The 21,215-nt window shown below is 37.9% G+C and overlaps 1 long non-coding RNA gene across 1 annotated transcript; it reads left to right on the forward strand.

The window, feature by feature from the left end:
* The first annotated feature begins 9,684 nt into the window (after positions 1-9,684).
* On the forward strand, positions 9,685-20,343 carry LOC123625957. The gene is made up of 5 exons (XR_006730696.1): positions 9,685-9,699; positions 9,800-9,890; positions 15,601-15,796; positions 16,731-16,959; positions 20,265-20,343. It is a non-coding gene; the product is annotated as an uncharacterized LOC123625957 (long non-coding RNA).
* Positions 20,344-21,215: the final 872 nt, after the last annotated feature.

The raw sequence follows: 21,215 nt of genomic DNA on the forward strand, positions 1-21,215 counted from the left end.
GTGCAATAAATGTCATCTTCAGCACTGTTTAAGTGGCGTTCACATAATTTCATTAGTTATATTTTTATTTTCATCCAGTTTCATGTATTCTATATTCCTTTCAGCTTTCTTCTTAGACCCATGGCTTTCTTTGATGGGTACTATTTAATTCTCAACTGTTTGGAGAATTTCTGTTACCTTTCTCATTAATTTCCAGGTGTATTCAATTATTTTAAGTGAACGTACTTGTATGATTTCAATGGTTTTAAATTTCTTGAAGTTTATTTTGTGACTTAGAATATGGATTATTTTTGTGAATTCATCATGGATTATTGGAAAAAAAGTTTCATCTGCTATTATTGGGTGGACTGTTCTATGACTACCCACTTGTGGGGGCTGAGAGTGTTATTCACTTGTTCTACGCCTGTGCTGATCTTCTGTCTGTAGATTACTAGAGTGGGGTGGTGAAGCCCTCAGGTAAAATTGTGCATTTATCTGTTTCTCTTTTTAGTTCTGTCAGTTTGTACTTCATGTGTACAGAGGCCATATTGTGTACACATTTAAACAGCTCTTATGTCTTTCTTGTTTGTTGGCCTTTCCATTATTGTGTGATGTACCTCTTTATGTCTAGTAATTGTTTTTGCTCTGAAGTCTACTTTATCTCATGTTAACATAGCCATATTAGTTTTTAAAGAGAACTGAGGTTGCGTAGTTTATCACTTCCATCCTTTTACATTCGCTGTAACTATGCTGTTAAATTTGAAGTGCGTTCATTAACAGGCAGCATAAATTTTGTTGAATCATGCTCTTTCCCCCTCCACTTTGGTATTGTCTTTTAATTGACACATGCCCACTATTTGCATTCAAGGGAATTGTTATATGCTTAAGGGTCAGGTGTGTGCTACTTTTTGATTTGTTTTCTGTTTGTTAATTATCTTGCTCTTTCCTCTGCATCTCTTTCCTTACCCTCCTGTTGGATACTTCAGGAGTTTTAGGATTAGATATTGATTTTTTTTACAGTGTTTTTGATAATATATCTTTTATAATTTTCTTAGTGGTGACTTTAATTATTATTATACATGCACAACTTATCAGAGTCCACTGGTGTGGATGTTTTACCATTTGAAGTGAAATGTAGAAACCTTATTTCCATTTAGCTTCCTTCAGCTTTTTACTTTTTAAAATGGAATGGTGCTAAGTGATGCCCCTGTTGCACTGGATGCCACATCAAATATCATTCAAAAACGTATGGGAAGAAGCATATTTTATCCTCCCCTATTTTCCCATTCTGATGTTCTTCTTTTTGAGGTTCCAAGCATTCTTCTGATACCAGCTCCTTTCTGTTTAGAGAACTCACTCTATACATTGGTAAGAGGACGTTTGCTAAGCACAACTTGTCTTAGTTTCCTCCATCTGAGGATGCCTTCATTTGCCCTTCCTTTCTGAGTGTGAATTTTGCTGGATGCAGATTTAGTGGCTGATAGTTCTTTTCTTTCAGCAATTTAAAAATGTTAGGCCTCTTCCTCCCATCCTCCATGGTTTTGAATGAGAAATCTGTCATTTGAATCCATATCTCTCCATCAGTCTACATCATTTCTCTTGGGCATGCTTTGAAGAGTTTTTAATCTGTCTTCATTTTTCAGTTTTCAGAAGGTTTTAAAGGACATGTCTTGATCTGGACTTCTTTGGGTTTATCTTATGTAGAATTCACTTAGATACTTGAATCTGTAGGGTTTTGTCTGCCAAATTTGTGATATTTTCAGATATTACTTCATTGAATATTTTTTCAGTCCTACTGTCTCTTTCGACTTTCTTTTTTTCCCTGGGTCTCTGATGATAAAGATGCTGTCTGATGGGTCCCCGCGGCTGTCTTGTTTGTTCTGTTTTATATCTGTTTTTTCCTTTATTGTTCAAAATAGGGAAATTCTATTGATTTGCTTTGAAGTTCATTTATTCTATCTTCTCCCTTTTACTATTGAGTTTATCCCCCACATTTTAACTTAGTTATTATAGTTTTAAAATCTACAATTTCCATTTGGTTCCTTGTTTTTATTTTGTATGTCGGAGTATTATAGGGTTACAAAGGCTTTGATTACATAATTGCCTTTGCACTGTCCCAAAACAGTGCCCATTCACTAGGGAGTATGCACCATAGCAGCTATTTGTGGATTTACCTAATCCCTCTTCCCCATTCCTACCTGCTCAACACCCTATCAATGTTTCTTCCCATATGTGCACATTAGTGTTGATCATTTGGTACGAATTTAATGGTGAGTGCCTGTGGTGTTTTTCCATTCTTATGATATTTCACTTAAAAAAATGGACTCTAGCTCCATCCAATATAATAGAATAGGTAGTTAATCATTTTTAATTTTTTTATACGGCTGACTAGTACTCCACGGTACACATCTGCCACATTTTTTAAATCTGCTCATGTATTGATGGGCACTTGTATTGTTTTCATATTTTTGCAGTTGTGAACCATGCTGCTATGAACATTCGAGTGCAGATGTCTTTTTCATAGAATATCTTTTCCTTTGGGTAGATGCCCAATAGTGGGACTGCTGGATCAAATGATAGTTCTACTTTTAGTTCTCTGAGTTATCACTATGGTACTTTCCATAGAGGGTAGTGTCAGTTTCCAGTCCCAGCAGCAGTATATGAGTGTTCCTATCTCTTGGTATCCACACCAACATTCGTTGTTTTGGGACTTTTTGATAAAAGCCGTTCTCACTGGAGTTAAGTGATATCTCATAGTGGTTTTTATTTGCATGTCCCTGAGGATAAGAGATGGTCACCACTTTTTAAAGATGTGTGTTGGCCATTAGTCTGCCATTAGTCTTTTCTTTTGAAAAGTTTCTGTTCATGTCATTGACCACTTTGTATGGATTTGTTTGATGAGTTCCATATAGATTCTGGTTATCAGCCCTTTATTGGATGTGTAGCATGTGAATATTTTCTCCCATTCTCTAGATTGTCTGTTTGCTCTCATGGGAGTTTCCTTGGCTGTGCAGAACCTTGTTAATTTGATAAGGTCCCATTTGTTTGTTTTCACTGATGCCATGATTGCTTTTGAGGTCTTCTTTATTAATTCTTTGCCTAGGCTGATGTCTGTGAGAGTTTTTCCAACATTTTCTTCTAGAATTCTTAAGGTTTCATGCCTTGGGTGTAAGTCTGTAATCCATTGTGAATTGATTTTTGTGAGAGGCAAAAAGGGCAGCTCCTGTTTGAGTCTTCTGCATGTGGCTATCCAAATTTCCTAGTACCACTTATTGAATAGGTATTCTTTTCCCCACTGTGTGTATGTTTCTTGTTTATCAAAGAGCAGATAGCTCTATCTGGATGGTTTTGTATCTGGGTTTTTAGTCCTGTTCCACTGGTCTATGTCTCTGTTCTTGTGCAAGTACCATGCTGTTTTGGATACTCTAGCCTTGTAGGATAGCTTGAAGACTGCTAAATTGGTGCCTTCCATTTTTTTCTTTATGCTTAAGGTTGCTTTTTCTATACGGGGGTCTTCTCTTGTTTGATATAAAGTGTTCATTTATTTTTTTGAGATATGCAAAAAACGTTGTTGGTATTGTAATAGAGATTGCATTGAATCTGTAGATCAGTTTGAGCAGTATGACCATGAGCATGGTGTGGCTTTCCATCTGTTTATGTCCTCTGCTATTTCCTCGCTCAGTGTTTTGTAGTTCTCCCTGTAGAGGTCTTTCACCAGCTTAGGTGAATATATTCCTGGGTATTTTATTTACCTTGTTGCCATTGTGAAAAGTATGGAGTCTTTGATTTGGATCTCTGTTTGACTGTTGTTTGCGTATATGAATGCTACCAATTTATGTACATTAATCTTGTAACCTGAGACTTTGCTGAACTTATCAATTGCAATAATCTCTTGGCTGAATCTTTGGGGTCTAGATAAAATATCATATTGTCAGCAAAGCACAGTAGTTTGACATCTTCTGCCCCCATTTGTATTGGCTTGCTTTCTTTCTCTTATCTAATTGCCCTGGCTAGGAACCCAAGCACTATGTTGAACAGAACTGGTCATAGAAGGCAATATTGTTTGGTTCCAGTTCTGAGCAGGAAATCTTTCAAATTTTCCTCATGCTGTATAATGTTGGCAGAGAGTTTGTCCTATACGGCTTTTATCATTTTGAGGTAAGTCCCATCTATGCTTATTTTGTTAAGCGTTCTTATCATAAAAGTGTTCCAAATTTTATCAAATGCTTTCTGTGCATCTACTGCGAGGATCATATGGTCTTAGCTTACACTTCTGTTTATGTGGTGAATTACATTTATAGATTTGTGTATGTTGAAACATCCCTGCATTTTTGGGATGAAGCCCTCTTAATCATGATAGATTATTTATTTGATGAGTAGCTGAATTAGATTTGCTAGGATTTTCTTGACATTTTTTGAATGTATATTCATAATGGATATTGGTCTGTAATTTTCTATTTTTGGCGAGTCCTTTCATGGCTTTGGGATCAGAGTGGTGTTGGCTTTGTAAACTGTGTTGGGGAGGAATCCTACCTTCTCAATATTGTGGAATAATTTCTGCTGTATAGGCACCAGTTCTTCTTCGTAGGTCTGATAAAATTAAGCTGTGAGGCCGTCTGGTCTGAGACTTTTATTTTTAGGAAAGTTTTTATTGCTGCTTCAATTTCAGTACTTGATATTGGTCTGTTCAGGAATTCTATTTCTTCCTGATTGAGCCTAGGGAAGCATTGTCATTCTAAGAATTTGTCCATTTCCTCCACACTTACAAGTTTACCTGCATAGACATTTTCATAGTATTCATACATGATATTATGTATTTCCATGGTATGAGTTGTAATTTCTCCTTTTTCATTCCTGACTGAGCTTATTAGCACCCTGACTTTTGTGCTTCTGGTTCTAGTGAGGATCTTGCCAATCTAGTCAGGATCATGCCAATTTTCTTTTCTTTTCAAAGAATGAACTTTCTGTTTCATAAATCTTTTGTATAGGTCTTTTATTATTGATTTCATTTAGTTCTGCTGTGATCCTTCTTATTTCTTTTCATCTGTTGGGTTTGGAATTGGTTTGCTCATCCTTTTCCAGTTCTTTGAGATGATTCATTAGATTGTTGGTTTTTGATCTTTCTGTATTTTAGAAAAAAGAATGTATGACTATAATTTTCCTCTCAGGATTGCAGTAGCTGTGTCCCACAGATTTTTGATAACTTGTGTCCCTGTTATCATTTAGGTCAAAGAATCTTTTGATTTCCATCTTAATTTCCTCCTTGACCTGAGTATCATTCAGAAGTATGTTGTTTTGTTTCCATGAATTTGTGTAGAGATGATTGTTTCTGTTGGAGCTGATTTCTAATTTTATTCCATTGTGGTCTGAGTGGATACATGGTATAATTTGCATTTTTTAAAAAAAATTGTTGAGACATGTTTTATTGCTTAGGATATAGTGAAGCTTAGAGAATGTCCCAGTAGCTGATGAGAAGAATGTATACTCAGCAGTTTTTGGGTAAAATGTTCTGTAAATGTCTGTTAGGATCATTTCTCATAGAGTTCACTTTAAGTCCATTGTTTCTTTGTTTATATTTTATTTGGAGGATTTGTTCTGTTCTGTGAAAGGGGTTTTGAAGACCCCAGTTATTATGGTGCTGCCATTTATCATTTTGCTTAGATGAAGTAGTATTTGCTTCATGAATATGAGTGCAGCTCTGTTGACCATGTAAATATTTAGAATTGTTATGTCTTCTTGTTGAATTGTTCCTTTTACCATTATATTATGACCATCTTTGTCTTTCATTACTTTTGTTGATTTGAAGACTAAGTTATTCGATATGAGAGCTGCTACACCAGCTTTCTTTTGGTTTTCCTTTCCATGGAATATTGTTTTCCATGTCTTCAGTTTGAGTCTGAATGAGTCTTTGTGAGTTAGATGTATTTCCTGAGGATAGATGTTACTTGGCATATGTATATGTATTCATTCACCTAATTTATGTCTCTTCAGTGGGCAGTTCAAGTCATTCATATTTATTGAAATATTTGATAAGTGGGTCAGATCTGTTCATCCTGTTGATTAGATTTCTGTTGCTTTGTTTTATCTCTGTGCCATTGTGGTATCTGGCCTTTAACCTTTAGCTTTTGGGTAATTTTACACTGATGAGTTCTATTGTGCTGATCCATGACTAATGCAGTTCTGAGTACTTCCTGCATGGCAGGTCTTGTCTTGAACAACTCCCTCAGAGATTGCTTATCTGAGAACAATTTTATTTCTCCGTCATATATGAAACTTAGTTCTCCAGGATACAAAATTCTAGTTGGGCCTTATTTCCTTTGAGAAGAGTGAGAATAGAGCCCCAGTTGTAAGGTGTCACTTGAGCAGTCTGCAGTTAGTGTGATGTGTTTCCCTGGGTAAGCTACTTACTGCTTTCCCCTTACAGCTCATAAGAGCACCTCTGTCATGTTTAATTTCTCCACTCTGATGACTATGTGTTGTGTTTTCCTCTTCATCATGGCTCCGCCAGGGGTTCTAGGAGGTTCTTGTACCTGGATATCTAGAATTCTAGCAAGGTCAAGGAAATTTTCCTCAATCATTCACTCAATTAAATTATCTAACTGTTGTGTATTTTCTTCTGCCGCCTCAGGAATGCCTATGATTCCTATGTTAGGCCTCTTATCATAGTTCCATATTTTTGTATGCTTTGTTTATTTCCCTTATTTCTCTGTTCTCTCTCTGTGACTGACTGATTTAATTGAAAGGTGGTATCATCAAGCTCTGGGATTCTTTCTTCTGCCTGACCTAACCTGTTCTTAAGGCTTCTTACTGTGTTTTGTAATTCCTTGAATGAATTTTTCATCTCCAGAAGTTCTGTTTGATTTTTCTTTAATACTTGAACTGCTTTAGTGAATTTTTCATTCATTTCCTGCACTTTGGTTTTTTTTGTGTGTTGTATTTCCATATTTTATTGAATTGCATTGAGGTTTCTTACAATCCATGTTCAAAATTATTCACCAGTCATTTCAGTGTTATGATTTTGGTTGGTATCCATTGCTAGAGTGCTGGTGAAGCCTTTCCTGGGTGTTCTTTAGCTTTTATTTTCCATACTTCTAGAGTTCTTTTGCTGATTCTTTCTCGTATGGAGCAATTTTTACCTCTTTGGAGGTAAAACCTTTCGATTTTCTTTTGTTTCCATAATGACATATACCAAGTTTAATATCTGAGCCCTGAGGTCATGCTTCTGTGTGAGAACTGACCACACCCTGTATGGTGAGTCAGTAAATGTAGTAAAAGGGCATGTAAACTGACCTCCCTATCCGTAGGTGTTGCTTGCTGGGAAGAACAAGCTTCAGTGTTGTTTTTGGTTCCTGTGACCTCGTCTAGTTACTCAGAAGAACTCTAGTGTCCCAGGTGGTGGGTGGGGCTCTGGAACTGGCAGGTGTGTCCTTATTTTACACTTCAGCAGGTCCAGGTAGGGGAGTGAGGCTGGGTGTGGCTTGGTTTCGTGAACCTGCACTAAAATTCCACAGAAGTTTTAGCAGGGGTCAAATTTCTGCTACCTGCCTTTGGGCAAAGCTGCCAGGGATGGGCTGAAGTAGGGCCTACTGAGTCAGAAAGCCTGTGTGTGGAGGCAGGGCTGTCTGAGACCCTGAATCAGGTAGTCTGGAACAAACTTCACTTCTTTCCACCCTCCCCTATTCTGTGGTTTCTTCCAAGCCTCTGCTGGCAGGCAGGACCTCAAGCCAGCCTTGTTGTACTATGACTGTGATGGGGACTGAGAGTTTCCCTGTCCAGGATCCCAGCCAGAGCTGGGAATGGGGCCCTTCTGGGGGAGGAGGGGTGCCCCCACATGTACACCATAGGTGTGAACCCAAACTGCACTCTCTCCCAATCTGCCCCTGCAGGCATCCACAGCTCATGAGAATTATTCACAAATATCCCCTCTTGCCCCTGGGTTTTGTGATTGGGACCTGAGTGTACTGGATCTGACATGTGGGCCCATCCTCTGGGTCCTGGAGATCAATCCCTGAACATAGCAGGGAGAAGCATACTGTTCCCAAGTCCCTCCTGGGATGCTCAAGCTGGATCAATGTCCCTCCACTTTGGGCTGTGTCCCACTCTGCTGAAGTCACCAGCAACAGTACCAGGGATGGCCAGCAGGCAGTGCACTCACAGTCCAAGCACCTCTTTTTTCTGCTACAGGACCTCCAGAGAAAAGGTATGAGCTCCATTCCCTGTGGGAGCCTCTGTGTGGTGGCTCAATTTTTTCTCTCAGTAGCCATGGGAGGGGGAGGGGAAGGGAAGAAAAAGAGTCTAGGTGGAGGAAAGTCCACTCTCTCGTCTTCTTCAAACCTCTCTCTGGGAGGCAGTCCACCCAGAATGACGGGTGTGTGGAATCACTCTCATCATCCAGGACCCACTGCACTCATGTGGCTCCTGCAGTCTGGGCCAGAGTTGAGAAATGTCTGTGTTGGGATGAGGAAGATGGAACCAGAATGTTTGGGGCACCCTGGTGAAGACAAAGGCAGCAGGTGTGTCAAAAAGCAATGTGGAATCTCCCATCTTGCTTGGGTCTGTGCGGCATGAGATGCACTAAGCGGTGCTGGGAGTCTAGTGCCCTTTTTGAAAGCAGCTCTCCACTCACTGGGAGCAGCGTTGTCTGGGCTTGCATTAACAGAATGTCTCTCCAGCACCTCAAGAGCCCAGGAAGAGTCTGAGATACAAGGGAGGGGTATGGTACTGGATCCAGGTACCCTTCCGCCTGGACTCCTAGCCTCTCTGGGCTTAATTCCCTGCCGGTGCCTTTCTCCTTCTAGTCTTGCTCTTCCTCTTCCCCTGGAGTCTCCTGTGGGTTCAGGAACCCTTCCTTAAGCCCCCTTTCTGATCTACATTTGTCTGTCTGTTTTTTCTCTTTCATCTAAAACTTCTCCTTCTATAGAGATGCTCTGGCTGGTGGTGCCTTCGGTCCACCATCTTACCCCCCATAACCATTTGGTTGTTTCTCATAACTTCTTTTCCTTTCCTGAAATTTTTAAGGTTTTCATTTGTTTCCAGACAATTCCTAATTGCTTATTGGCATGACCTCACTCAGTCTCATTGTAGCTGGGGCAGTGTAGAGGTTCAGGTGCCTGCTGGGCCCTGCTGACAAAAGAAGTATGGGAAATGGAAGTGCAGATTAGCCTGGACTCTACTATCTTGTCAGTGTGTTGATTCTGGCTTGCAGTGGTGGCTCAGCTTCCTACTTGTCTCCAGTGACTCCAGGGTAGGGAAGGTGACACTAGCCTTGCCTCTCAGTGTGTGGGACTTTTTATTATTGAGTTGAGGTGGAGGCTCAGCTTCCTGCTGAACTCCAATGCCATCAGGGCTGCAAAGATGACATTAGCTCTGCCTCACACTGTCTTGGTAAGTCTTTTTCATCCTGGGTGGGTGTGGGGGCTCAGGTTGCCTCTGGACCCCATTGATACTACATTGTCAAGGGAACTGTAAAATTATTTCTTTTTGTCAGGCAGGGGATGGAGAACAGCTTCCTACTTTGTCTGTTGCTACCACTCCAAAGTGAAAATCATAATGCCTACTTTTGCCAGATGGGAAATAGAAGATGAGCTCCTTCGTTGGTGCCAGTAATACCAGCAGGCAAGAACATCAAAGCATGGCTGCTTCTGTTCAGTGGATACGAAGTCGATAATCTGCTCCCCAATGGACTCCACTGAAACCCTCCTTGTATTTCATTGGAGTTGGGTGGGTATTGCCAGCAAGGTTTTCTGCTGTTAGGCCATTCTTTTCCAATCCTTTGGTTGGGAGAGCAGGCTTCTTGTTTTGTTTTGTCTGTGCCTATTAGTGGTCCTGATTGGAGGCTTCCGCAGCACTCTCTCCAGAGCATATGCGAAGAAAATGAAGACCCAAGGAACTCATCATTGTGTTATTCCCCAGTAAGTGCACCTTCTTTTCACCTTTCAGATTCTTCCTATGCTTGCTTGTTGTGTTATATCCAGGGTCCAGGGTTTTAGTTGGAACAGGGCAGACATGGTAATGCTGAGGCTTCTCCAACTTGGCTAGAACCAGATTTTAATTGTCTTAAAGTTAGAATTTGTGTGTGTGTGTGTGTGTGTATTTTATTCCTTTTTAAATCCTTGAATCTTCTGGTGATTAGGTTGGAGAGAATTAGCATGCCACCTGGGGGAAAAAACTGTCATTTCCACAAGTAAAACAATAGTCCTCCCATGTGACAACTTCATTTGATTATCCTAACAAATAATGAACTGGAGGCACAGATATAATGAGTGTTAATAGGGTCTCATTTGTGATTATCAACATAGTAAAACTGTTTCACAGCCTATTAAAGTCCTACTATTCTTCTATAAGTAAATGGGAGTCTGTGGATAGAATTATGCTATATAATATAATGGCTTTAAAACTGAATCATGGTCAAAGGTTAACCCAACAAGTTTCGGGGAAAGATCTCAGGAACTAACTCCATCACTGTGGAGATGAGCACAATTTTCCAAATACGTTGATGCCTTTGAGAGAACCTGATGTCCCATGGCCCCAGTTCACTGAGTTCCCGGAGTGCCACCGACCAGACACGAATGGCCTAGTTCTAAAACTCATGAGGTCCTGCGTTAAAGATGTATAAAGACTAGTGTACTAGTTTTCTGTTGTTGCATAACAAACTACCACAAATTTAGGGGCTTAAAACAACACTCATTTATTAACAAAGAGCTCCCAGTTTGGGTGGATTCTCTGCTCAGGGTATCAGAAGACTGAAATCAAAGTGTTATCCAGGTGGGTTTTTTGTCTGCAGGCTCTATGGAGAAGTCTGCATCCAAGCTCATTCAGGTTGCTAGAATTCAGTTCCTCACAGTTTTAGGGATGGGGTCTATTTCTTTGCTGGGTGTTAGCCAAGGTCCAATCATGGCATCTTATAACTATCTGCACTCCATCTCATGGGTTTTCTTCTGTCTTCAAGCAAGCAGTGATGTGTCAGGTCTTCTTGTGCTTCAAATCTTTTTGACTTTCTCTTCTGTAACAGCCAGAGCAAGGTTTGTGTTTAGAATTCCTCCTCCCACAGCAAACCTTCATGAATCTTTTATCGACAGAGTCTACATTCAGGTCCTTCTGGGAACTCTCAGAGGGACCTTCGTGGTGAGACGTTCTAGTCAGTCACCACATGGTGTTCACATCTTGATCTTTTTCCTCTTCTTGGGTCCAGCAGTGTCCTCCTGCTTGTGCACACTCACAGGTCCCATAATCCTCCTCAGGTCACCACCACTTTCACCTGGTAAGGCTGAAAATTCCACCAGTGCCAAAGCAGGAGATTCTTTGAGGTGCTCCATGATGAGGGATGGGATGGGGAGAGATGGTCATCTTCTCATCTTTTGTTTACGTGCTTTAAAGTAATGTTAATATTTCAAAGCTTTTAGTGGTGCAGTGTTTTCTTTTGCTTTTTTACATATGATTCTTTGTCCCTTCCTCCATGGGTCTCAGGCATCAACCAACAGCCCTGGGCTAGGTGAAGAATCTAATGATCCACCACCAGCATCTCATCCAGACAAGATTTCTGCTAGGGTATCTAAGCTTTGGTGTCACTTTGACACATGACCAGTAACTTCATGAAGGCATTCAGTGTTGCCCCCACATTCTAACATGTTCTCTAGTCTGGTGATGCTCCCATGGTATTTTTTTTAAATATTTCACAGCTTTTCTTCCTGCAAACCTCCAAAACCTCCAGTGCTCACTCTTTGGTCGAGGTCCTTCTTCCTACTGAGACTGAGAAAACAGAAACAATCAGAAGGGATCTTCCATATTTCCTCCACACCTGTCCACCTGCATGCTGTGTGTGTCTATGCCCTTGCCTTCTCTCCTGATGCCATAGGCATGCTCACTGCCCATGCTCCTTTCACACCAAACCCTCCCCCTTGCACTAGAATCTATCTACCATCTTCTACACATGGATATACCTCTAGACATTGACCAATGCCCCCTCACGCACTGAGAATTTCTCCTCACTATTATTTTGTAATTTTTGCTTATTGAATATAAATATATAATACCTATTTTTTTACCATATATTCTCCTCAAGCCACTCTATTTCTCTTTTCCAATTTGTATCAATATTTACAGTTTTCAATTCTTCTCCTCCAATTCTATATAGAACTCATACAAGCCATCTTCCCCTTCTACCAACTTTGTCATGGTCAGTCATCATTGGCCTCTTCCTAGATCCAAAGTTTAATTCTTAGCCTTCATCTTAATTTAATATTGGAGTAATCATTGGCCTTGTTCATCCCCACTCTTGTCTAGTTCTAAATCTGTCTTCATTTGGCTTCTAGAACACCACATTCTCTCATTTACCCTCCTACCTCAGGAACCATTCCTTTGCAGACTCCTTTGATAGTTGGTTTTTATTCTGCTTTGTTTTTCTTTTCTAAACTTATTTCAGAGGGAAGTTTATATAGTCTGATGACTTTAAATAACATCACTGTGCTGATGGCTCATGAGTTTATATATCCAGCCTGGACCCACACTCCTGATCTACAGTCTGGGATGTCCAGTTGCCTGTGGGGTCACTTAGCCTTTGTACCTGGGAGTCATTTGGAATCACTATTCTCCCATTCTTCTGCTTTGCAATCTTCTCCTTCTCCAGTCTTTCTGTTTTTCAGTTAATGGCAACCACATCATACCAGTAGCTTAGGAAAGTGTTCTTGCTGTCATCCCTGTTGTCTCTCTTTCACTTAAACCCATATGTCATATATCCACCAGTGCTGGGGCCCTAAATTATCCTTTTATCTGGTATCTGTGAGGCCTCACTGCCTGTCCACCACTGCTCTCACCCAAATAGCATCATCTTTTGCTGTAGTTTTTATTGTCCTTTTCTATCTCAGATGGCCTCTGCTGCCTTAGTCCTTGCCCATCCACATTTTATTCTCAGAAACCAGAAGAGGGTCTTGCCTTCAAGACAGTGCAAGCCACCCCTCAGTTCAAACACCTAAGATGGTTTCAGGTGACACAGCAAAGCCCAGATTCTTCCCCAGGGCTAACAGATCCCTCCTGCCACTCCCAGTGCTCCTCTCTGACCTCATCCCTGTCTTACCTGCCTTGTTGGTTTTGCTGTTATGCTTTTCCCTGAACATGCCAGCGTCTTGCCTCAGTTCCCCTCTATCTGCTGTTCACTCTGTCGTCAGGGTTTTGTAGACATGGCCCAGGCTTGGCTTCCTCTTTGCTGGAGATACAATATGACAATGGTGTCAGAACTTCTCTGACCTCCCTATGAAAACAAAAATCCTACTGCTCTCCTCCATACTTTGCAGAGTTTATTCTCCTCCATGCTTTATTTAGAAATATATTTTGAAATAATTTTAGATTTAAGGAAGAATTCCAGAGACTGCACAGAATTTCCACATGTCCTTTTCTTAACTTCCCCTAAGGTTTACATATTATTTAACTATAATACATTTAACAAAACTAAAAAAAAATAAATAACATTGCTATGATACTATTAAATATATTGTATAATTCATTAGAATTTTACCATTTTCCCATTCCTATTTTTGTCTGTTCCAGGATCCAGTACTAGCTACTGTGTTGTGTTTAGTCATTATGATTCTGTAGTCTTCCCAAATCTTGACAGTTTCTCACTTTTTCCTTGTTTTTCATGACCTTGACACTTTTTATGAATAAAGATTATATATTTATAGAATTCCCCTAGTTTATGCTTCTCTGTATAGTTTGGGGGTATGGATTTGTGGGGAGAATAACACAAAGGTGAAGCAACCTTTTCCTCACATCATACGGGGGCAAGATATCACTGCTGACATTAACCATGATCACCTGGTTAAGGTGGAGTCTGCCACGTTTCTCCAATGTGAACTTACTATCTTTCCCTTTCCACACTGTGTATGTTATAATTGCATCAGACTAACCACAGCAGGTAGTAAATATGTGGTTAAATATATATTGAGGTTTTACAAATCTCTTGTTTTCAGGTTTCACCCAATAATATCGATCCGACTTTGGATCTTGCCTGCAGTGACTACTGCTGTGGTGTTCTAATAGTGATTTTCTATTTCCCCATGTTTTCTACATAAATTATTGGAAACTCTTCCATAGGAAAGATGATTCCTCTCTCCCATTTATTTATTCATCATATTATTTTTATTAGTATGACTCATGTATATTCATATTTCACTCTGAATTATAATCCCCCAATATAACACTATTTCTTGTTGTTGCTCAGATAGTGCTAGCTTTGGCAATTGGTAGCTTGTTCAGGTAAGCTCCATGCCTCTTTGACGTGCCCTCTTGTTTTGTTCTTGGACACATTTTTAAATTTGTTTTTGGCACCACAGGATGCTCCAGGATCATCTGGTATTTTCATTGGCCTGGTCCTAGAATCAATCATTTCTCCAAAGACCTGATTCCTTATAGTTGAAAATGTTATTTAGAATCCAAGAAATAAAAACAACTAATAAAATGAAAGATGAAAAAATAGAAACGAAGATTTATTTTCATTGCTTCTTGGCAGTCAGAACTAGAAAATCTGTGTGTGTATGAACCCATGGTTATACTTATATCTCTATGTAATCTGTATATTCATCTCTTTATATACGGATATCTCCTAACTTCATCCAGCACCACAGGATTTTTGCACTTTCAATGTGGTGAAGTTGAACACTATAAGTGAGAGATTGAAGAAAGCACAAGAAAGATATTGTAGAAAAATTCAAACAAGTCAATATATTTTTACAGGTTAGTTAATTGTGAAATGCACTTACTTTATTTCACTGCACATTATATTTTTGATGTGTACATTGTGTGTGTTTCCTCTGTTTCCATTACAGCAATTGGATTTGTAGATTTCTAAAAGGAAGGTTGCCTCTGTTGCTCCCTTTAGCTTTTTTAGTTTCTGTCATCATTATAACTAAATGGATCTTTGAGAAGGCTGATACTCCTTAAAGAATCATTTGATTATTTAGGCCAGTTAGCATAAAAGAAGACTATTAGGAAAAGAAAAAGATTGTGATTTAGAAATTGTACCATATTCTTGAAGTGTATTTCTGTTAAATTGTTCAAATTTTAAAATTTTAAATTACACCTATTTTTCTTTGGACTATCAGATCACATAAGTAGTAATTGAGGAATGATTCAATTCTTTATAAGCCAGATGAAATTATCAATTTAGTTGACAATTGATGTTAAATGTTTTAAACCTCAGCTTCTTTTGTCACATATTTAAAATTGCTCTCTGAGGTTGGGTGTAGTGGCTCATGCCTCCCAGGGTGGTTGAGGTGGGAGGATCACTTGAGGCCAAGAGTTTGATACCAGCCTGGGCATCATAATGAGACCTGATCTCTACAAAAAGTAATAAAATGTGCCAGGCATGGTGGTGCACACCTGCAGTCCCAGCTACTCAGGAGGTAGAGGCAGGAGGATAGGTTGAGCTCAGGAATTTGAGGCTGCAGTGAACTATGATTGGGCCACTGCACTCCAATCTGGGTGACAGGAGACATTGTCTCGAAAATTTAAGATAAAATAAAATAAAATAAAATAAAATGGCTGTCTGATTGAAAAGTGAAGGAAACAAATATGCAAGAATTGTTCAGGTTGTCACTGCTAAAAATGTATCCTTTTAATTTGATTCAGGCACAAGCAGCATCTGAAGAATACAGAGAACTTCACTTAGAAGTCAGATGGAACTCAGAATGAAAGATCTTGAATCTGAAGTCTCCAACAGGAAAACTTCTTGAGAAGTCTTTCATTATATTGAATTGGGAAAATACAAGCACCTCTATCAATTAGAATTGGAAGCTAGAAAATACTTGTCAAACAAAATTAAAAAGTAAGTCAAAGTATGGAATAGAAAATAAATTTAGTTCATTAATTTGCCTTGAAAACATGCTTTTTAGTGAGACAGGTTTATGACATTAGTGGGACGTGAAAGCTAAGTACATACTATAATTTTAATGGTAGTCCAGAACAGTTTACATCTCTCCATATTTTTTGTTTTATTATGACTTTCTTTCCCCTTAATATTCTCATGTCATTAACCTGACCTAATAGGCTTTCAGCTAAATATTTTTGAAGTCTTATAATTTAGACCATGATGCTGTTATAAAATTGCTTGTTACCAGTCCCTAAATGGAAATATTAATGGGTTTAACTACTTTTTGAAAGATTACAAAGTAAACCAAAAGAGTCAATTACTGCAACTACTCTTGGTTGTTTCTGGCACTCAGTACATTAACTTCTTTATACTGCCTTACTAAATACAATAATATCTACCTTTTCTTAGTGATAAGCATTTTACTGTATGTATCTAAGAAATACAATGTTGTGTTTTGATCTACTTACACATAGTGAATGGCAATTATAGTCAAGCAAATAACATATTTCCAATAGGTTAGTAATGTTTCACTTACTAACCCTTTAAATACAAGTATTTCTAATGACACCCTCAAGAATCTTATAAATAGACCCATTCCAGAAGGCAGCAAGTGTTACCTGTTAAGCCTCACATTATTGTCAGAGATTTCTCTCTACTCCTTACTTTATTTGAATTACTATTTTTAGACATTACTCTAGGAATGCTTATACTTCTTTAGAACAATTGCAAAACTATAACTGCACAGAGTAGGCATGCTGTGACACATTTTCCGAGTTAAAACACTATTTAGTGGGAAATTCCATTTACTCTCAAGGTCACTTTTTAAAAAATATAATCATTGAGGAATCATTTCGGAAAAAAATGAACTACTAAGCTTTGTCTTTTGCAGTCTACACAGAACTACTGAGAGACTAGCAGCATTCAGTAGCAATCTTTTTGTGGAGACAGGAGACCAGAACTTTCTTTACCACTCCTGGACAGTCCTATAGTCACGTCCTGGTGGCAATCTTAATAATGGTTTAGGTCTTCACAGAGAATTTACTTCAAAAGAATACTCAACGTTCTCTCTTTCCTGCCCATGGACTTCACATACCAGCATGAAGAACAACTTGAGTGAGGTTAGTTATATTATCTTCTTTCCTTTGGGTTTCCAATTTCTGATATAATACTTGTTTTTATTTGGTGAAATACTGAGTTGTTTAAAGGACCTATGCATGCTAAGCAAAGGTTATAATTCTCTGTGTTAATAAAGAGAGGAAAGGGAAATTTTTCCATTTTCTTAAAGTCCCTGCAGCTCCCATTTTCAAGAGTTACCTATGTAGTAATATTAATGCTATTCAATATATGTAATGAAAATGACACTTTTTAAATTTCTTCAAAAGCTGCATTTAAGTTAAATTTTAGAGATTGAATCTTATTGCGTAATAACAGAAAGTATATTGAGAGGTGCTTTGGCTTCCTTCTAATTGATTTTAGTTTGACTGTGGTTGTGATTCATAACACATTTAAGGTTTTCCTCTACCACATCAAATTTTCCGCCCTTAATCATAAGGGAATGATTGGCATCCAAACACTTAACCACATCTGGATGTTTATTATTTATAACAATCCAAGATAAATAAGTTTTATGAATTAAATAAACCTGTAGAACTACAAAGATTAACTTCTTTTTTTAAATTAAAAGATTTTTCTTTTTCTTACACATAAGTAGTAATACATCTTTAATTCCCATGGAAATTACAGTATTTTTATCTCAATTCTGTAAAATGTGCCTGTTGATGGGCAATTGCACAGCACTTTTTAAATAGTGAAATCAAGCAAACATCTGAATTTTTAAAATGGCATTCACTTCTGTCTCTCTGTGTTGGTATTATTTGAATGATTGTGACTATGATTGCAAAGACCATCAAGAGTCTTTAAACACCAATGATGACCAAACAGAATCAATTATATTCTTCCTACCCAGAACTCCATGGAATGCCAAACATGGTGCCCATGTCCCCTGAAGATGTAAGAAGAGCATCCCAATCCAAAATTTGATTTCACGAAAGAATCTATTTCTGGAAAATCTCAAAATGAATCCAACAATGAAAAGCTATGGTAATTGTAGAGCTGTTTAGGAAAAAAAAAATAGTTCAAGTATACTTGACCCAGTTTAAGATATTTGTCCAATGTTTCACCATTTTTGACTAGGGGGAGAATTTTAAAGGCTCAGCACGGTAGTGCATACGGCAGTGCATACGGCAGTGCCAGCTACTTGGGAGGCTTAGGCAGGAGGATAGAGGGACAATATCTTTTATATAAAAGATTTAAATAAGAAACTTCTAGATGAGAACATTTACAATATAGTTTGAAATGTTTTCACACATTTCATAAACAAGTAGATAATTGCATCTACAAGTAGTCAGATGTTTCAAAAACTTGGTACTAATTTCTGAAAATAAATCAAAGTAACAATTAAAGAACTACATATTTTTTGCCTTATTCTAATTCTAGAAAATCATGAATCAAAGAAACTAGGTTTGAAAACTGGCTGTAATGCATATTTATCCTTTTTTCAAGCAAATTGTATAAACTCTTTGTGTTCATATGAAAAAACGTTAGTCATAATACAGACAGCAAAATATTTTTACTTAATCTCTGTCACAATATTCACATGACATTATGATAGTGCCACTTTCCTCATGTGTGTATTTAAGATTTTGAGCTAAAAAGTTAGCAGCATAAAGAGTATTTTAAAAGTTTAATTTTCTAGAAGTGGACTATAGCAACTTAATTTTAAGGAAAAATCCATCAAAGTGAGAAGAACTCATCATACTTTTATATAAAAGGCAGGATTTTTCTGAGAATTACAAAGTAACACATTCATGTGAAAATGTTACTTGAATTCTCCACCCTTTGTACTAATAAGAGAAAATGTCACCCTTTTGAAATGATGTATATTCAATAGACCAATATTAACTGTGCTTTTTATTAGATTAATGTAAGTAGCATCACACATATATATTCTCTATTGTCTGCATGTAAATAAATAGGAATTTTATTTTATTTCTATGAGTATTTTTCTATTTAAGCACTTCTCAAGTGAAGTTTAGTCTTGACAATAGTCTCATGAAAATATATCTGATTTACCTAAATATTATAAATAGTATTTGACTTATTTGAGATGCGGTAGGAATATTATGAAGAAATAACTATAGAATTGGAAGAAGGTATCTTGTCAAATTTTATGAATTAAATTGAGATTAACAAAATGATTTGTGAGATCAACTGTAAAAAACAAGTGGCTTTCCTCTCCATTGTTTGGTTAATAGATACTACATTAAATATTTCCTGATCCACACATGTAATTAAAGATGTGAAAACACTAGCATTCATACTGAAGAGTATACTTGTGCCTCGTGATTGCATCATCATGTTTCATAGCTTTTTACAAATCTCATGAAGTGTATGTAACTTTTTTTTTCTGGCTCTACACTTTATTTACTCCTGCCATCCCCATGAATCTGTCAGTGTGTCAGCCAGCACACTGGAACTATTCTCAGAAAACCAATGCATCATAAACTTTCTACCTTTAGGTTAGCAACTTCAGGCCAAAAGACCCCAGATTCACTAGCAACATTTAGCCAAGCACTTGCAGTTCACATGCAGTCACCTGACGGGTGACATTGTAAATGAGTCATTCACTATATCATTGGTGTACTTTTGCCCTCAGAAAAAGTTCCATATTTCTTAGCATGGGAGAAAGCACCCATATTAATGTGGTTCTTGTTAGTTTATTCAGCCTTATCTCTTACCACGTACCTACTCTGCCCCTTTGCCGTAGCATCTCACTAAACTCCACTACTTAGAATTCTACAGCATTCCTCCTCACGTCCAGCACTTTGCATTTGCTGCTGCCCTCTATCTGGCACACATTTTCCTCGTCTCTCAGCTATCAGCTTCCATATCACTGCATCACAAAGTTTATAGTGTTGGAGAGAAGACTTAGTCATATGGCCCTTCTGTGTGTTCCAATTGTGCCTTCTTTTAAACTTGTTATAGTCTCTATGACTCTGCATGGAAATTGCCTATTTGTCTGTTTTCTTTTTCATAGTATACTATATGATTATTGAGGTCAATGATGTGGCTGTATCATCCTTACCTTGTATACCAGTGCTTGTCATAGTACCTTAGCACATGGTTGTTGAGTAAGTGAATGAAGACTCAGAAAAGCAGAAGCTCTGATACCTAACCACAATGACAATTAATTCAATGTGCAACTACAGGCAAATTATATTTAATAATAATTTTATATTACATTTGTGCATACATATTTTTTTGCTATTAACACGCTGATAAACTTCTTGACTGTTTTTTACTCACCTTCACTTAGTTCCAATGAAATCTGTTAGGTAAAGAATACTCTGTCTTTCCTTTCCAGGTGCTGCTGGATACTCTCCTGTGGAAGAGCTTCCTCTCTAGATTCACTGATGAGTCAAATCTAAATGAAGACATTCTTTAGAAAGCATCATGGAAATATGTGCCAATTTTTTAAAAAAATGTATACAATGTGAAAGACTTTTAAGTAGATCTTGCAAATGAAAGCCAGTTTTACATCCTTGGACTGCCAAAATGTCAGCTGTTTATAATTTTAATTTTAAGCACTGATTTATATGACTCTTTCTTCTTGGAGAAATAAAATTTGCCTAAGGCTTTTCACTTTTTCTGATCATTCATTCCTTCATTTGTTTATTTCTGATTAACTTTTGGAAACAGTCTTAAAGTTAGAGAGAAGTTTCAAGTTCCAAATGCTTACACAGAACATATCTAGGCTCAATCAGAAAGAAATAGGATTCCTGACCAGACCAATATCAAGCACAGAAATTGAAGCAGCAATTAAAAGTCTTCCACCAACAACAAAACAAAATGTCCCAGACCAGATGGATTCAACCTGAATTTTACCAAAGTTACAAAGAAGAACTCATGCCTATACTGCAGAAATTATTCAACAACATCGAGAAGGATGATATCCTCCCCACCTCGTTCTGTGAAGCCAATATCACCTTGATGCCGAAGCCAGGAAAAGATGTAGCAAAAAAAAAGAAAACTACAGATGAAAATCTCTTGTGAATATAGATGCAAAAATCCTCCACAAAATTTTAGCAAACCAAATCCAAGAGCATTTAAAAAGTAATTCACCATGACCAGGGGGTGGGGTCCCTTTATCCCAGGGATGCAGGGATGGTTCAACATATGCAAATCTATAAATGTAATTTACCACATGAATAAAGCAAGAATAAAGACTATCTGATTCTCTCAATAGATGCAGAAAAAACATTTGATAAAATACAGTGCACTTTTATGATAAAAACCCTTAACAAAATAGGCATAG

This window comes from Lemur catta, chromosome 21 (assembly GCF_020740605.2).
Source record: "Lemur catta isolate mLemCat1 chromosome 21, mLemCat1.pri, whole genome shotgun sequence".
NCBI lineage: Eukaryota > Metazoa > Chordata > Mammalia > Primates > Lemuridae > Lemur > Lemur catta.